Source organism: Equus przewalskii, chromosome 5, assembly GCF_037783145.1.
Source record: "Equus przewalskii isolate Varuska chromosome 5, EquPr2, whole genome shotgun sequence".
NCBI lineage: Eukaryota > Metazoa > Chordata > Mammalia > Perissodactyla > Equidae > Equus > Equus przewalskii.
This window is the reverse complement of record NC_091835.1, coordinates 43,667,177-43,685,885: the sequence shown is the minus strand read 5'-3', so window position 1 is coordinate 43,685,885 and position 18,709 is coordinate 43,667,177. Positions and strand designations below refer to the sequence as shown.

General features: G+C 38.1%; 1 long non-coding RNA gene across 1 annotated transcript; it reads right to left on the bottom strand.

The window, feature by feature from the left end:
* Nucleotides 1–6,066: 6,066 nt before the first annotated feature.
* On the bottom strand, nucleotides 6,067–17,769 carry LOC139083354 (uncharacterized). Its single transcript, XR_011539998.1, has 4 exons — nucleotides 17,665–17,769; nucleotides 16,721–16,878; nucleotides 9,681–13,166; nucleotides 6,067–7,300 (listed from the first exon to the last, which is right to left on the bottom strand). It is a non-coding gene; the product is annotated as an uncharacterized lncRNA (long non-coding RNA).
* Between the last annotated feature and the right edge of the window lie 940 nt (nucleotides 17,770–18,709).

Here is an 18,709-nt window from a genome sequence, read left to right as displayed (position 1 = left end):
ATTCTTTTCAACAAATAATGCTGGAACAATTGCATATCCCTTTGAAAAATAAATAAACATCAACCTATATTTCATATCATATACGAAAGTTAATTCTAAGTTGATCATTGACCTAAACATAAGAGCTAAAACTATAAAACCTCCAAAAGGAAACAGGAGAAAATCTTGGTAACTTTTAGTTAGGCAAGGATCTCTTAGCTAGAATACAAAAGCACAAATAAAAGCAAAATTAAACATTTTTCATTTTAAAAGACTAAGAAAATACAACAGCAAGCCAGACTTGGAGAAAAATATGTGGAAAACATATATCTCACCAAAAATGCATATCCAGAATATTTAAAGAACTCTCAGAACTCAATAACAACAAATAATCTGGGTAAAATAGTGGGCAAAAGTTTTGAATAGGTAAACTCACCAAAGAAGATATACAAATGGCAAGTAATAATTACATGAAAAGATGGTCATCATTAGACATTAGGGAAATGCAAATTAAAACTGTAATGTATTATCAGTACACACCTAGGAGAATGGCTGAAATTCAAAAAAACTGACAATATACATGTTGGTGAGAATGTCCTCAGCCTGGAACTCTCACACGTTGCCAGTGGGAATGCAAAACGGTACAGACTTTTTGGGAAACAGTCTGGCAGTTAATTATAAAGTTAAAGATATATTTAGCATACATCTCAGCAATTCTATTCGTATGTCCCAAGACAAATGGAAATCTATGTCCACATAAAGACCTTTCTGCTAACATTTACAGTTGCCAAAAACTGGCGACAACTCAATTTTCCATCAATAGATGAATGAATAAACAAATTATGAAATACCACTAATCAATAAAAAAGGCAAACTACTGAATGATTCTCAAAGCTTATACTAAGTGAAAGAAGCCAGACACAAGATATCACATATGATAAGATTCCATCTATACAAAATTCCAGAAAAGGAAAAAGATAGTAGAAGATCTGTGGTCACCAGAGTCTGAAGGTAGCAAGTGGGAATAGACCACAGAGGAGCTTAAGGGAAATTTCTAGAGTTATAGAAATATCCCATATCATGATTGTTGTGGTAGTTATATGACTACCTAGGTTTTCTAGAACTCATAAATTTGTAAACATAGAATTGGTTTATTTGTATGTAAATTATATTTCAAAAATGCTTATTAGAAAAGGAAACGTATCTTTCATTCGGGCATTCACAAGGAGAGCAAGTCAAAGAAAGCCTTTCTGAAATCTGTATAAACAAATTAATATTGCAGAATAGGTCTTTAATTTGCATCTTTTCCACTCTTAATAAAGTATCAATATTTTATTTTAAAATAATAATTTCATTTCAACTCTCCATGTTCCTATACCTTTTCAGGATTACTGACCTGAAGTAACCCCAGTCAACAGAGACCCATTGCAAGTGAATGTGTCATTATATTTTCTTGTGAAGCCAAAAACCACTTTATTTTTCCCTAGGAATCATGAATGAGTGTTTGGACTGCTGAGTTTGGGAGTGTGTATATGTGTATGTGTCTGTCCAATATTTATACGTTTTATGAGAGAATAAAATAATTTGGTTTGTTCTATAACAAGCATTTTTAAGAATAAAAACCTCACTCTTTAGTGACCTAGGGGAGTGCTTGATGATGCCTTCTTGATGTTCCTTTATGATTTATGAGAGACCCTATAAACATTTTCATAAAAACTCCCACTCTATCATCATCTCCATCTTCTCACTGTTTGGGGAAGCATGGGGCTTATTGAGAAAAGCCAGGTAGGGCATTGAAACAAATAGAGGATACTGATTGCTTCTATTCCCTGAGCTTCTGAGTCAATCTATACACTGGCAGTGTCCAACTACAATTTATGGTCCTAACATTTGCTTGTAAATTGGCTTTTTGGAATGCTGGATGCAATTTCCCTGGAAAACAATGTTATAAATCATATTTAGGTCTCACAGCTAGTCCATAGCAGCCTGTTTAACCCATAATGTAGCACTTTTCTTGGTGAGGAATACATTAAACATAACATTCCAAAAGGGGCAAATATCTTTTCAGTAACCTCTCATCTCTTCCACACGTTCTGGTATCCCCCTGTCCCTTGAACCCTTCACTATACACCTTCCTTGGTGAGTGGGGCAAATTAGGAAGTTTTTTAAAAGGATGATTAATAACACTAACACATTGAACAAGTGATAATTCAAATACCCTAGGAAAGTGAAAAGAAACATTTTATATAGAATAGAGGAAGGATTCTTTAGAAAAGAAGCATGCAGACACAGAAGCAAGTACAATTTATTGGAGATGAGCGCCTGTCAACTGTCTATAAACACACAACAGACAAAAGGATCTTGGTGATTATCTAACCTGCCAGCATTTCCGAAAATAATGTTCTTGAGTCTATAGACTGCTACTAGTTGTCCCTTTAAAAAAAAAAAAAGGAGGATTCCATTTCGAATGAATTTGAAAAACAGCATGTTAATAAAAGAAAAGCAAGTTTCATTATAGCAAGACTATGGTGAGCTGTCATTATGCTAAAGAATGTTGTGACTCAGTAGTTGTCGCCTAGACTCACTCAGTGATGGTGATGCACCTCATGGGACTAGTGTTCTGTGAACTACTTTAGGAAATAATATTTTCATCTTATCTTCAAAGAACCCCTTCTACATCATCAAGGCTTGCCATCGGAAAGGGAGAGTTGTCTGCTCTTCAGGAGGGTTCCTTTGTAGGATATCCTGTCCCTTTAGTGTGGTGCTGCCCAATAAAAATATAGTGTAAGCCATATATGGGAGTTAACAGTTTCTATTTTAAATTTATTAGATTGTTATTAATTGCCCCAATTTAAATTAAAAGGTTTACATTTAAAGTAAAAAAGAAACACACGGAATTTATTTTAATATATTTTATTTAACTCCATGTAGCTAATATATTATCATTGCAACATATAATCAATATAAAATTATTAATTCATGAGATATTTCACAACTTTTTGTACTAAGTCTTTCAAATCCGCTGTGTACTTTACACTGACAGCACACCTCAATTTGGGCCAACCATATTTTAAGAGCTCAATAGCCAAAATGGCTAGTGGCTACTATATTGGATGGTGTAGCTTTAGAATATTTTAAAATCTGTTGAGTTTTAACCCTCCTTGATTTTGAATAAATCTACTCACTAAAAAATTGAAATTAGAATCCTAAAATTTTAAACATGGATGTGTTCTTAGAAATCACATAATGCAATCCTCTTCATTCTACAGCAAAGTAATGACATAGTGCTGGGATTAGAACTCAGGTCCGCTTGATGGCTAGGTTACGTTCTCCTGACCCCTGATATATTATACTGTTTTAAAACGGAAACACTAGGATTTGAATTTATAAACAGAATTGCTGACTTTACCTTAAGAAGGAATCTCTACAGAATTCCCTTTAAAAATTGTCCACCTCCAAAAAATTTAATAAATGATTTTTTTTACTAAAAATTCCATTTGCAAATGCATTGTCCGGATTTCGTCTACTACGTAAAATGATGCCACCTGTTCACTTTTAGTACCAAGCTAAAAACAGGGCATATTTTGTAGATTAAAGAGTAACTCTTGTCTATTACTACATTTTCATTGTATGAAGTAGTTAAGTCAGCAGTACAAACGATAACAAACTCAGCTACCACAGCCAAATTAGTAATATGCTAGTCCTCCTCCATTTCCCTCAGGAGAAGGGGCATCCAGCTTCCATTTATCTGCTCAGCTTTTGTCCCTAAGCCAAATGACATCACTTACAACTTGAATTTTAAAATTCACTTTGCTAGCTTTTAGAGCTGACTTATTCCACCAGACCTTGGGAAAAAATAGAAATATAAAAAACAAGATATTTAATAGGCAAATTGAGATTTAATTATTATACAACCTTTGTCAAACTATTTTTCTATGGAAAATTAAGACATTTCACATCCATATTAACTTTCTGGAAAAAGGGGGTCTCTAGTTTGCTAACTCAGCTTTGTTACTCCAGTCTCTAGTTAATAGTAAATATGATGCCTCCAAGCAAACCAATGTACCAAATGAAAGCTTTTACAGGAGAAAAGCAGTACAATCAAAGGATATGTAAGAACAAAGCATGCCAAGCACTATCCATCCAGGTTTCTCAGGGACAACGACAAAACAAACAAACAAGTTATGCTGCTGTGGTTGTCTTCCCAGTTGAAATTATTAATAGTGAATCAACATCCTGTCTCCAGCTACCAACTTGGCCAGAAACAATCCATTAAAATCTCGAGTCAGAGTGAAGAACAGAAATTATGCTGGACAGATATATGATGCTGATAAATGAACTGATCATGACCATAAAACATCATGAGCAATTAAAGCATATTGGAACCCTTCTCACCAACTGTAATTACTGGGCACTGGCCAACAAACCATATTGCTACATCTGAATTCTGCTTAAACTGAAACTAAGCTACACTCTGGACTGCCAACCCACCAAATGTTACTTCCATATTGCAACTCATGTCCTTTCTAAAGAGACAAGGCTAAATCATGGAGGAAAAAAATCTGAACCCAAAAGAAAGTAGTGCTTTCTCTTGGTACCATCTTGGTCAAAACCTGTTGGGAGCACACTAATAGTGAAGCATCAGATCCCATCTCTACACAGCTTGAGGGGGACTGTAGGAATCCTGGGCTATCCCGACACAGCTGAGCACTCTATTCCCCATGACAATGTTTCTCAAAATATGGCCCAAGGAACACTCTTAATAGAGTCATCTGGGAAGCCTGTTTAAAATTTAAATCTTAGACCCACTCCAGACCTACCAAACCAGAATATATGGGAGCAGAGCCCAGAAATTTGCATTTTAACCAACTCCCTAAGTGATGATTGTATACATCAATGTACACAATGTACAATGACCAGCTTTTCTGTAGGGCCAATGAGGCAGAACGAGAATCTTACATTACATATATCAAGTATCTATTTTCTAAAGAATCTATGAATTTTTTGGAGTGGTGGAGTATCTTTAAATTATTACCTTTTTCTGTTGCCCTACAAAAGGATGTGCCATATCTTCACATGACTGTGCAAGAGCCAGAGTTCTCCAATGATTTTAGAGTTGTAAGAGCTTTGTCAAAAGCACCTGGGTAATTTGTATAGCTTCCGGAGACGGAATAAAACTGAGTTTCCAATGAAGCATCTCATCTGCAACTTTATAATGATACTTGTTTAACTAAAATGGTATAAAGAATTCAGGCCACCGTCATACACCTGAATACTACAGTCTCTGTAATCATCTTGTTTGTATCCAGAGTAGATATTGTCTTAAAATAGCCTTGGCATCATTTTATCAGGTTCCTTTCATGGGCAGTCCTCACTTAAACTGAGCAGGAATTCATCTAAGGCATGGAGAAAAGGAGATAGATACATTAATTTCGGATGCCTCCAAGGCAGCATCCCAGAAGGTCAGTTTCTCCCACCATCCTGTAGATAGCTAAACTGCTAAATAACCTTAGTGACATCAGAACAAGAATAGGGGCTTCTGCAATTTACCCTGCAGTGAGGAAAAAGCAGTGCACTCCAGAACTTGTGAGGAGGTGCCGAGGCTGAATTTTACCTAGAGAGGTTGGTGATTTGTGCTATAGCCTAAAGTTATCTAGGGAAGAGTGAAAATTGTTCAACCTGGGTGTTGGGAAAGACATGGGGAAATAATTACAAAATTTATCTGGGAGGCCAGCCTGGTGGCATAGTGGTTAAGTTCTCATCCTCTTCTTCAGCAGCCCAGGGTTCACAGGTTCAGATCCCGGGTGTGGACCTACACACCACTCATCAACCCATGCTGTGGTGGCATCCCACATACAAAATAGAGGAAGATTGCCATAGATGTTAGCTCAGGGCCAATCTTCATCAGCAAAAAGAAAGAAAGAAAGTTCTCTGAAGCTTTTTCCATCTCAAGCATTCAGATTATGATGCATCATTGGAAGGAGTTTGGATCTAGGCACCGATGACTCAAAGTCATAAAATCTAGAAGTCTCGACCATTTGGAAGGAGGCTTAGACTTAATACTTTTAGTATGCAATAAAGCAAGGCAAATTTACAACCACTTTATTGGAAGTACAGAGGAGCAATAAACCTAAAAATTTCTAGCAAGCAAAGAATAGGATATAGAAATTAATTAAAATATCCATTACGCTAAAGCTTAGTTTAAAAATCAATAGCATTATGTTTATTCAATGTTAAATTTGATTTTTTACGAACTTAATACTTATAAGTGTATTTGACCATCTAGTCTTGTTTTCATCACACAAACAAGGTCCCTGAACTTTTTCAGGGCAAGTTTGTCTATCATGAGGACTTTCAGAAACTTGAGCCTAATGGCTCAAGACGGAGTACAATATATTTTATTTTCTCTCTTCATCAGAGAGTCCTCCAAATAAATACTGCCTCTTTAATAAACTCCTCTCTGTGGCACATAAGGAATACACGACCTGTATTAGTCAGTACATTTTTAGTCATAGCTCACAGAAACTATGCAGTCTGGCTTAAGCATGAATGTAAAGGTCAGGGATAAGGGCTTCCGGCACGAATGGATTCAGGGAATTAAGCACGATTCTGTCCCTCCCTTCTCTGTCCACAAAACAGAAAACAACAACAACAAAAACTAGGTACTTGTCAGCCCAGGGGAAAAGGAGAATTTGGGGTATTATTTTCTGCTGGAAAAAGAAACCCCACAAACCTTGATTGTCCTGATGTGGGTATTAGATTCATCCTTAAACGATTCACAGTATTCAGTAGGCTGGTGCTGCCAACCTCTCTGGCTGGTGTCAAGATCGCCTCCACCTAGCTAGCTGGTTTCTCTATCAGAAACAGTGGTTCTAGTTCTAGGAGAATGGGGATCCAGCACTGGGTGTTTTTTGCTCCTAAACCAGTGAAGTGAACAAAATAAAGCTCCATGTGAAACAACCAGTGTGCTGGTAGATGTGCTTCTCTTTGCTGCTGTCACCCAGGGGTAAAGGAGCATCATTTCTGGCTAAAGAACATAGCCTGGCCTGGTGTTTTCCACTCTTTACAGCTGTTACCAGGTAAGGACTCTCGGCTCTCCATTCTTTGTGGATGGGTTGTGACACACTGGTATTTATCCCTATTAGATTTGATGTGGTTTTGTGTCACTCAGCAGCCAAGCTTCAGCTCCCTATAAAAGCACTTCAGAAATTCTTCCCAAGGTCTTTCCCATAATCCCTCTGTTCTAACCCAAAGAAACTGCCTTGAGGGTCCATTCCTGGTTGTTCCAGTCCATATATCCTCTTCTATTCCTATTTTGTCCCTAAAAAAAATAAGATCTTTTTCAGGTTCTCTGTGTGAATTTTATTTGTCCCATGCCTCAACATTAGCTCTTCCCTTTTTATGGTTTTTGAATCAGAACCTCTGGATACTCTGTGTAGCTATCTGGATTCTCTCTATTAGCAAGTAATACAAATAACAGCTTCCCCCATCCCATCTTAAAATCACTTTTTACTTATAATTCATAACTCTCTGCACACCCAGACTAGCTGTAAATTCCTCTTTCTCCCATTCGGAGGCGTCTTATCTCTGTAGAATACTGTATTGGGGGATTCACAATGTTGTTTGTCATATAAAACATGCTCACAGACTTCTGCTTCATTTTTGTTTTTGTATATAGAGAACTCTGGGTTCACATATTAACATAGGACCCCTGTGGAAAATCATTTCTACATCCACAGTCATCTTTCTAGATGAAGGTTATTTTTCCACAGTTATTTTCACAAAATAGCCTGCCTGTGATTATGCTGTTACCTGTGCCTGGAACACTTTTTCTGTATCTGCCCCTTTATACTTTCAAGTGCTTACACACCAGACTCCATTTCCAGAAAACTATTTTGAGGAAATAAAAAAATGCAGCAAAGACTTAATCCCAAAGGTATTAAGGTAATAGCACCGTTAAATCTCATAACAACAACAAAAAACAAAAGAGCAAACAAAAACAAAAAAAGGAAGCCACATATCCAATAATTAGGGATTTGTTTAAAATTATAGTATAGGCAAATAAATTTTATATAGACATTGCAATATTATGGACAAAATCTTTCAAAACATGGGAAAGTGCTTATGGCGTTTTTTAAAAGAGACAAATTATACAGACAAATCTCAACCAAGTGAAACTATGCATAAAAAGAAAAAATGACTAATAAAATACTAGTGTGGTTGTCTTTTACTGGATTATGCAGGACTAGTTTTGGTGTTTCCCAGATAACCTGCACATGCATAACTTTTTGGATAAGACAAATAAGCCATAGGCAGTATTAAAAATAAATGTCATGTAATCTTAAAGATTCAGCTTAAATAACACTTTTTCAATGAACATTTCACTGAGCTGTCTCCTTTTCCTTCTTTGTATTCACAAATTACTCAGCTTATAATGACCACTTTTTAATTTGCATTGTGGTGATTTATGTTTTGTCAGCTTTGTGAGCCAGATCATTATTCATTTAATTGTAGGAGTCATGCCTTGTTTTGATTGTGGTTTCCATAGCCCTGAGAACACGGTACTCTTGGCACTCATTTGCAGTATGTTGCCTTAAATTGAAAGCGTAATAATTGTAGTTCTCCCAATTTTTAGTTCCTATAACATTTACCTTCTATATTAATGAGCTTCTGAGGATGCAGCTTCCAAAAAATCAAACTACCATCTGATTCATAAATAAGAGACAACAGACGTCAGCTACTTTGACACAAGATCAGTCTTTGGATGAAAATTGCCAGTTTCCAGAAAAGAGTGAAAAAAAGGGACAACATACCAGATCTAGAATTATAGCCCAGTGATAAAGCCAAAATTTAAAACTCAGGAACGTATAATCTGCGATCTTTGTCCAAGATGAAAATGTCACATTTTATTTGACATGTCTGTATCCACTCAGTCACAATCAAGGCTTAGTTTTGAGCCCTGATTCTAACCAAACCACAAGCTTAAAAATGTCCTGTTAGTAAAGCCAGTTGTTCGTCTCCATGAGACCCAAAATAAACCAGTTGTTAAGACTTTTTAGAATCTGAGGTTAGCAAATTGATCTGTGGTCTTGCCCTGCCTAAAGGGTGACCTTCAATTGAACTCTGAGTCGTGGAATATGGATACAACCAATTCACATTGCAGGGTTCAGCCTCAGTCACAATTTTGTAATGAGCAGTTTGTCTTACGTCTCCCTCCCTTTCCCAATTCAAATCTAGACTTTCCTTCAGTCTCTCTTTTCCTCTCTCTCTTAGTCTCTCTCAATATTTGCTGTTTCATGACCTGAGCCTACCACAATTTGCTGTATAGCAAATGAATAGGTTCACAACTAAAACCTAATTTCAAAATAATAACTTCTTAATTGTATTTCTTAACATCTTGAAGTGAATATGTAATTCACAATAGTACTTTTTCAATGCCATTTCTTCTTTTTATTTCTACTATTGCTCCTCTGGCACATTTCTGCTTAAATCCTCCAAAAAACCCCCACCTCCCCCACTCTATCTCTTTCTCCCATTCACCCATTTCTCCAGAAACCGAAAGGACAAATCTAAAAGTGATAGACATTTCCTTTGCTGGGCAGTAAAAAGAAAGAAACAGATGGAGAAAAGCTGAAACTATCATTGGTGGGGAGGAAAAAGGTAGACACCTGGAGACTGTTAAAAGTTTTTAACTTGCTCACCATGTCTGCCTCCTATAAATGTCTTTGGGTCTTCACATAAAAAAAGAAAAACTCATTTTCACTAATTATTATCAATCTAAATTATTATTCTTTTCCATTTTCTTCGTATCAGCCATTTGGAAACCTGAAGGCAAAATATAGAAACAAAAGTTAATAAATATTGAGTGCTTCATGTCTGCTAGACATTGTGATAAATATATTTCATGCATTATTTTATTTAATCCCAAATCAAACCTACAAGTTAGATATTACCACCATTTAACAGGTGAGGAAATAAAGGTTTATATAAGGTAAAACTTTCCCAATATCATTTAGCTACTAAATAATAGCTTGCCACAGGTTAAACCCCAATATCTTTGACCCTAAAATCCAAATTCTGAAGTACTATTTTATATTGTATTGTAGGGGAGGAAGACATTTCCTCTATCCAAAGTGGGTTTGTCTGGCCAGAGAACGAATTAAATTCACATGAGACAGAATAGCAAGAGAAAATTAAACAAAGCTTTATGAGGACCATGGCCCGGGGCCTTTCCTCCCGAAGGAAGAAAGGGCACCGAAGAAGTTGGGTGCACAGAGTGGTTATATACCCCCAAACAGGGTGTTTCACATGTGATTGAAATGTCCCTCCCACAATAGTCACAGGATTGCCCTGTCGGCACAAGGCTTGATGGGCACAGCAGGTAGTGGGTCTGCTATCTCAGTGGGCGTAACAGGAAGCAACTCTTGTCTTGAGCTGGGTGGTCACAGGTGAGCACAGCAATCAGTTCCTAACCTAAGGAAAGATGCTTAATCCTTAAAGAAATACCAACGTTGGGAGAGGGAGTCGATCATGAGAGATTACCACACAAGTACAGTAAACAAAATGCAGATTTAAATCCTTGCCTTCCCCATTGATTAAGAGTTTCTAGAGACAAGTCATCTCTTTTCTTCTTCCTGGTACAGAGAGGCAGGCACGTTTACAGATAGAGATTTCCTTTACAATATAAATGTCTCCTAACAAAGGGCAAGCAAGTTCTACTTTTCAGAGCCTCCTTCCCTGTCCCAGTTTATCAAAAGCAATCAGCCTCAAATAATCCTCATGCCAAAGAGACATATCTTGGGGTGGCCAATTCCAATCCCCATAGTATGAATATATCAGATTAAAGTATAAGATGTATTAGTTCTTGCTTTATTTCTCAAGCACTTACCTCTACATGTTTATTGGAGAAGAGTAACATACCAAGAAAAAAATTCATGTGTCCTTCCAAATTATATCCTCAGTTGATCTTAGAACCAGCTCCATAAACTCCAGTTTTCAGGAATCTTAGAATATGGCATTAATCTCAGGATCAAGTTTAGTATCTAATAGATAAGGACCATGTCCAAATTGCAGAGTTTTTTTTAAGAACAATTGGAGAAGGAGGTATTTTGATTAATTAAAAGATGTGGTAGTCATTGTGGTACATTTCCAAAGTCAGATCAGGAACTTGAACTCAGAAAATAGAGACAGCTATCACTAGAGTAAAAGGGAATCAATGAGGTAGCAGCCAGGTATAAGAGAAAAGAAAGGAAAAAAGAAAAGGTAAGAATTTTACCACAACGTAAGGAGAATTGATAGAATTCTTGTTTATGGCTTTGAGAATCAGTCCGTGTTTCTTATATGTCTGTAGAATAAAGATAAGAGATTTTATTCATTGAAGTATTGTTACTCTCAACTAGAAAATCATATATTAAATTTTTACAACAAACCTCTCAAGATAAGGGCAGTGACAGTAATATCTCCATTTTATTGTTAAAGAATTGGCTCAGAGAAGATGTGTCCAAGGATACCGTGGTAGGCAGAATAATGGCTCCCATTATTGTGAACCTGTGACTATGTCACCTTACTTAGCAAAGGAGATTTGGCAGATGTGATTAAGTAGAGGACCTTGAGATGGGGAAATTATCCTGGATGTCCAATTGAATCCACTCTAATCACATGGATCCTTAAAAGCAGAGAATCTTCTCTGACTAGAGTCAGAGAAATGTGTGACAACAACAGAGGAGGGTCAGAGAGATACTCATTAGACCCACCATTGCTGGCTTTGAGGATGGAGGAAGGGGCCATGAGCCAAGAAATACAGGCATCGTCTGGAAACCAGAAAGGACGAGGAAATATATTCTCCCCTAGATCTTCCAGAAAGGAACAGGGCCCTGCCAACCCCTTGATTTTAGCCCAATTGTAACCGAAAGTTCGGTCCCTGAGGCCGATGCCAATCCAAATAACAAGAACAGAGTCCTCAGTGGAAGAGGAAAGTTTTTTACTATGCCAGGCACAGAGAGCAAAGCAAGGGCTCATGCCTCAAAAATTGCTAGCTCCCCGATGAGGAATGGGTAGGGATTTTTATTTGGGGTTTTGGGTAGGGGAGGGGGAATATGCAGCTTGTACAGGTTGGTGCTTTTCCACCAGCCTGCATTTGGCCTTGAGAGGCTGCTTGGTGAGATAGCAGGAGGATGGCAGGCGGTGGGCGTCCTTCGCCGTTGTCTCGTTTTCCTGTTTGAGGCGGGTTCGAGCGCCAGGAGTCGGAGGAGTTGAGGTCTGGGAAGCCTCCACTCCTTGATATTCTTGAGACAGCGGCTTTCCTGGCAAACTTCAAGGACACATGATTAGCTAAACTTTAGTGCGCCTCCAACTCCAGGCCACCTGGGCTTTTAACAATTTGCAACTCCCATTTAGTTGTAAAGTTCAAGGAGTCCAAGTTTAAAGAAACAGGTATTTACATATGAGTGGAGCTAGAGAGGCAGGAAAGGGGGTGGTGGGTTTTAGTTTTAACCCCATATACGCTGGGTTCAATGTGGGGGAAATGATATCAGGGCTGATGTTAAGAGCCTGTAACACAATGAGACCCATGTTAGACTTCTGACCTCCAAAACTGTAAGATAATAAAGTGTTGTTTAAGCCACCAAGTTCGTGGCCATTTGTTATAACAGCGATAGAAAATTAATACAGGTGTACAGTTAATAAGTGGCAGAGGCAGGACTAGACTCCTATTTTAAGTAATATTCGAGTACTACTTTCTGTCAGTCACTATATTAATCAGTTCAAATATTACCATAATTAGTCTATAAAATAATCTATGAGATAGATATTATCCCTATTTTTCACATAAGAAAAGTAAGACTTGACACAGTTAAATTACTCATCTAAGTTCATATAGCTACCAGTCAAAGAGCTGCCTTTGCCATTGACAGATCCTGCATATTTCCAGCATCCCATGCTGCTTTGCAGCTCAGGCCTCCTGACTTCCAATAGAAGCTGCCTTCAAGACTCAGCCTGTTATTAGCAAAATTATGAAGTTTGTTTCAAACACTCCCAGGTATGCAGTACCTTTAAGCAGCCTGGAGATCCTCTGAAGTAGGACTTCGAAGCCATGCATGCTGTCATCAGCCAAATTGTGTCCTCTCAAATTCATATGTTATAGTCTAAACCCCAGCACGTCAGAATATGACTGTGTTTGGAAGCAGGGCCTTTAAAGAGTAATAAAGGTAAAAAGAGGTTATTAGGGTGGGCCCTAATCCAAGATGGCTGGTGTCCTTATATGAAGAGGACATTAGGACACAGAAAACACAGACAGAAGGATGACCATGTGAAGACATGGCAAGAAGACTGCCATCGGCAAGCCAAGGAGAGAGACCTCAGAAGCAGCTGAGCTGAAGACATCTTGATCTCAGACTTCCAGCCTCCAGAACTCTGGGAAAATAAATTTCTGTGGTCTAAGCCCCAGTCTGTGGTACTTTGTTACAGCCGCCCTGACAAACTGGTACACATAACCTCCCAGGAACAAGGCCGCATCCCCCTCCTTCAGAGACGGATTTAATTGGTCTGGGTGGGGCTCTTGTATGAAGTTTTTGTATGTTTGTTTGAATTTAGATGAATTCTGTTTGTGGAGAATGCAGAACTGGTCCTTTATAGACGAATAAGATTTTAACAGATGGAGAAGAATCATCTCCAGTAATTCACATGTATTCACAAAATGCTCATTTGAATATTACGCAGAGTAACCTTGGCTTTTGAAATAGTTGGAAACTCACTTTACCTAGTTTCCATGCAAATATTTCTACTGAGAATGTTTGTGGATCTGAGCTATGGAAGGTACTTACGTAGAGGAAAGTTTGCTGGCTTAAATGTTGAGAGCCCAGTTTGGGATCTGACTTTGCTCCCAGCTGGGTGAGCTTGAGTCTGCCTAACTTTTCTTGCTCTCCGTTTCCTCCAGTCTTACACCCTCCCCTTTCCCTGAGAGTTCAGACAAAAAGGGCTTTAGTGGTAGACTTCTATGGTGGTCCTAAAATCATTGAACACAACCTCAAAGTTTCCTGTCTTGAATTTCACATGAGAAAAGCTTGCTTCCTTCAATGAAGAAACAAAATTTTTCTAGTTCTCCTTCTAGCCTAAAATTCTGCAGTTGGAATCCCTTTGCTCAGTGAATATCTCCAGAATGCTTCAAGAAAAATCATTATTTTAGTAGCTTTCTATGACAATTGTGTGTGTAAAAAGTTCTACTTGCTGCTCTGACCTGGATAAATGGAAAAAGAAAAATTACTACGTCTAGGAAGAGAGGATAAGGAAACCAGAGGCCGCCACTCAGCTGATGCCAAGTTCTTTGGCTGGTCAAGGTTAGCTACCTTCATCCTGCCAGGAACATGGAGGGCAAAGATTCTAGTATTTCCATGCTTCTCTCTGTTTTAATATATTCCTGAGGGAAAAGGGGGGTCTTAAAATCCCCAGCATGCACTTACTTGTTCTCCAATTGAATATTTAGCCTTAAGAAAGACAATTATAAAATTGGTAGCTATTTAGATTTTTTGAAATGGTGTTATTTAATGCCAGTTGTATCAATCATAATTTCTTCTAATGTTCTCAGAGCATTAGTTACTTCAATTTCTTCTCTCTCTGTCTCTCTGCCCAGAATTTCCAGAGAACAGCTTTATGCCATGAAGAGCAAAATGGCCCCTAAGTCTGAATAATAGGCTCATAAATAAAAAGGAGGTTCTTTATTGTGCCATTTGTTTAATTTCACAGCAAATTTGGCAGTGTTCTGTTCAGGCACCGGGCATGATAGCTGCTAAAGGGTTGACATCTGGCACATGAGCACTGAGCACAGGGATTTCGCCCATCGTTTAAAGGCCCAAATAGCAGGAAAATGCTAGTTGCCACCTCTTAAATACCTTTAAAACTTAACAAGATATACGTTCTGCAACCTAATCACACAGCCTATTTGTTGTGAATCTCCACTTGTATAATTATCTTGTGCTTGTTTACTGAACTTTAAATTATTTCCTTATATATTCTAAGTACTAAAAACACAGTTGGTGCTAAATATTTCATATACTTGAAACCAGGAAAGAATTTGCCAGAACGTTACCGCACAAAGGGCATGATCTGCTCGCCTGGAGACAAAAGCCAACCGTCAAGAGGCAGGATGATGGCAGAGAAAGGGCATTTTATTACAGCTTGCTAGCAAGAGGGAAGATGGCCAACTAATGTCCAAAAGAATCATCTTGAGGGGGGCACAGAATCTTGAAGCAGTTATATAGGCCAGTGGGTTATAGGGGAGGGGTTAGGAATGTTGACCCTCTGGTGTTACAGACTGGGAGTTGCCACACCAGATCTTTCAGTTTCATTGATGATGCCTATCAGCATAGACTGTGTTTGGAGGGTCATCACATTCCTAAAGAACTCAAAAGAACAAAGTTATAGTCTTATCGCAGCTGGAAGGTATATGCACTAGCAAGGGTCATAAAATCTACAGAGCGGGTGGGTCTCCTGAGGGGTGCAAATCCAGCTGGGTTAGTTAGTCAGAGGTCATTCAAAGTTACGACATAGTCTCTTTCCTACAATATGGCTTCCCTTATGTCAACCTTGTGTTGAGCTGGTTTCAAGAATATAATTTTTATGACAAACTTACAAAGTTTATTGATACTGTGAGGTAGTATCTATGACTTAAATAGATAATGAACCAAATTAGATAATATCAACATAAATAGATAATGAACAGCAGAGGGATGACCCCTTTCACAAGGAAACTTTCTGTTCTTCCATACATAATGGACCCCCTCATCTGTAAATATCAACCATAACAATTCCTTCCCTTTTCCTGAATAATTCAAAAATATTTGCTGGAATTTATTTGCACTATAGACAGCAATAATAATAATTCAAAATGTATTTAGTTTGGGGCCAGCCAGGTGGCATAGCAGTAAAGTTCTCATGCTCTACTTCGACCACCCAGGTTCTCCAGTTCGGATCTTGGGTGCGGACATGGCACTGCTTATCAAGCCATGCTGTGGCAGGTGTCCCACATATAAAGTAGAGGAAGATGGGCACGGATGTTGGCTCAGGGTCAGTCTTCCTCAGCAAAAACGAGGAGGATTGGCATCAGATGTTAGCTCAGGGCTAATTTTCCTCGAAAAAAAGAAATGTATTTAGTATGATGTCAAGTCATTTTTGTTCAGATATATAAACAATCAGTTATAAATTTTCAGTCATCACTGAAGAAAGGACTGGTGTCACCTAGATGCCATGTCTCATGTTTCACAGCCATTATACCTTCAGTGTGTCTAGTGGGAACCCTCTTTAAATCAGAGGCTAATTATTTGCTGAAGTAAATTCTTGTTGTGTCTCAATGTTTCAGAAACTATAAGCTTACAAGGAATTGGAAAATGTTTACAACTTACTTCTTTAATAAACATACAAAAAAGTAGTTTTTTTGTGTATGATTTATACTTGCTAATAAATATAGTGACCATGTTAAGCATCCAAAATGAGGCATTGTGGAGCAAAAGAGAGCATTATTAATAAGTTTGTCAAGAAAATAGGCATAAAACAAGACTGTCCCAGACAAAATGGCACCTAGGGTCATCCAACTCATAAACACACTTCTGCCATAATACCAAGGAAAAGTACCAAGTACATTATTGCTCTAAGAGTACCATGATTTTTATTAAAATTTTGCAGTCTGTTGTCTGCATCATTTTCTCATGCCTGCCAGAGTCCAAACGCCAGTTCAATGCTTAGAACTTACAAGGGTGCAGAGCAGAAAACTCAAAATCAGAGCTGTCCAACAGCAAATGCGACTCCCTGGTACTGCTTGAGTCCCTTCTGCAAGGCATGCAGTAGTTCATAGACGAAGGGCGCCAAACCCAGAACCCAGCCTCTTTCAAAGCTCCATCTATCCCACACCTAACAACAGAGTAAGAAACATAATCAATTGTTTTGTCTAGACAGTATCAATCAGCATCAGCCATTAAAAAATGAACAAGTATGGAAACTAATGGTGAGAAAATGAACTTCAAGTGCTCACAATTAACTAAATTGCATACATATCACCATATAGAGAAGCTCAAAATTAATATTTGGCCTTGATTTCAGCTTCAAATTATGAGACTGTTATAAATCCACAAGATTAACCCTTGCATATACAGAGTCCCCACATTCTGATTCTAGAAAATTTGAATCTTTTGGAGAAGGAATAGAATAAAAATATCTTTATCCCACATGGCTGAATTTAAAACATGAATCTTGTTTTGTAACAGAAAAAAGATACTGAGTTGGAAATGCCTTTGCTTCGAGGCTTTGGGCTAGGAAGAAGTTATTTCATTCATTTTGGATGACCGTTCTATCCAAATTAATGTGCGCAGGCCCCAAGAGCTAAGGTCCTCCTGGGGCACAGACAAAGAAGGCAGACAGACAAAGCAACTGCTCCATTCTCCTATGCAGCCTGCCCTCGTGTGATGTGGAAGGAGAGAGACTAAGCCCCATCTAAATCAGACACATTCAATATCTTTGTACTAGAGAAGGCAAAAAAGATTGATCAAGGTCGATTTCTAGTTTTAGTTATACTCAGTATTAGCGTGTTCCTTTCCAGGGTCTCGCTGATGATAGAATCTTGTAACAAAAGCTTCTAGAGAAAAACCGTAACTGAATCACTAGAGCTTAGTCAGTGTTCTTCATAAAAGGGTTACATACTTTCAATTCTGCAGTCAGAGTTTTCATTTTCGAAAAACTGGACAGAGCTCTCAGAATATGAAAGTTGCCATGTACCCTTTCAGAAGAAGCAGCTTAAGTACAAATAGATTTCATGGTTTACCTAAGGTCACCCTCAGTGGGTGACAGAGTTAAGGATGCACAATATGGGTACCTTCTGCTTGTTATGCAACAGGGCACTGAAGGATACCTTAGGCATTTCAAGAACAAAGTGTCCCTGCAATATTGTCTGTGAAGGTCACTTAATGTATCGCCTTGATCAGTGGTTCGCAAAGTGTGGTCTCTAGATCAGCAGCATCAGCATCTCCTGAGAACTTGTTAGAAATGCAAAAGTCGTGGGCCCCACCACGGCTCTACTGAAGCAGAAACTGTGTGGAGCTCCCAACATCTGCTTCAACAAACACTCCAGCGCATTCTGAAGCAGGCTAAAATCTAAACACCACTGATCTAGTCATTTCCCAGAATCTATATGATTAGCATTTAGAAGATTTAGAAGATTCCCTCCTTGCCCCCAATTTTTAAACAAGTACTCTGAAAACAGGATAATTTGATCGTTTTTTGGCTCTAAAGGTGAGGAAATAGCTTAAATTCATTAATTTGTTCATTTCATTAATTCAAACTGATCAACTGTAAACTTTACTCTAAGTCACTTGTCTGTGTTTTAGAGATGGGAGAAGAAGAAACAAAAAAGTATAAGGTATGATTCTATCCTTAAGGAGCTCAAATATACCAAGAAAATAAGAAAGTACACTTAACAATACTTTTAAAGTGGTATATAGTAAATGCTATTATCGTCTAGCAATTAACTTGAGACCTCCCCTGCCATCAGATCCAGGTAAAATATTTTAGAATTCCCATAGTCTGTGGAAGTCTACAGCTCTTCCCAAGATTCCTGCAAATTGTTCTGTGGCCACATCTGTCTCCTGATACCTGATCTCTCTGGCCCTTGATCTTTCAATCTACATGAGAAACACAGTCTTCTTTAGATTTTGAAGATTAAAGTAAAACAAAATACAGAACACTTGCC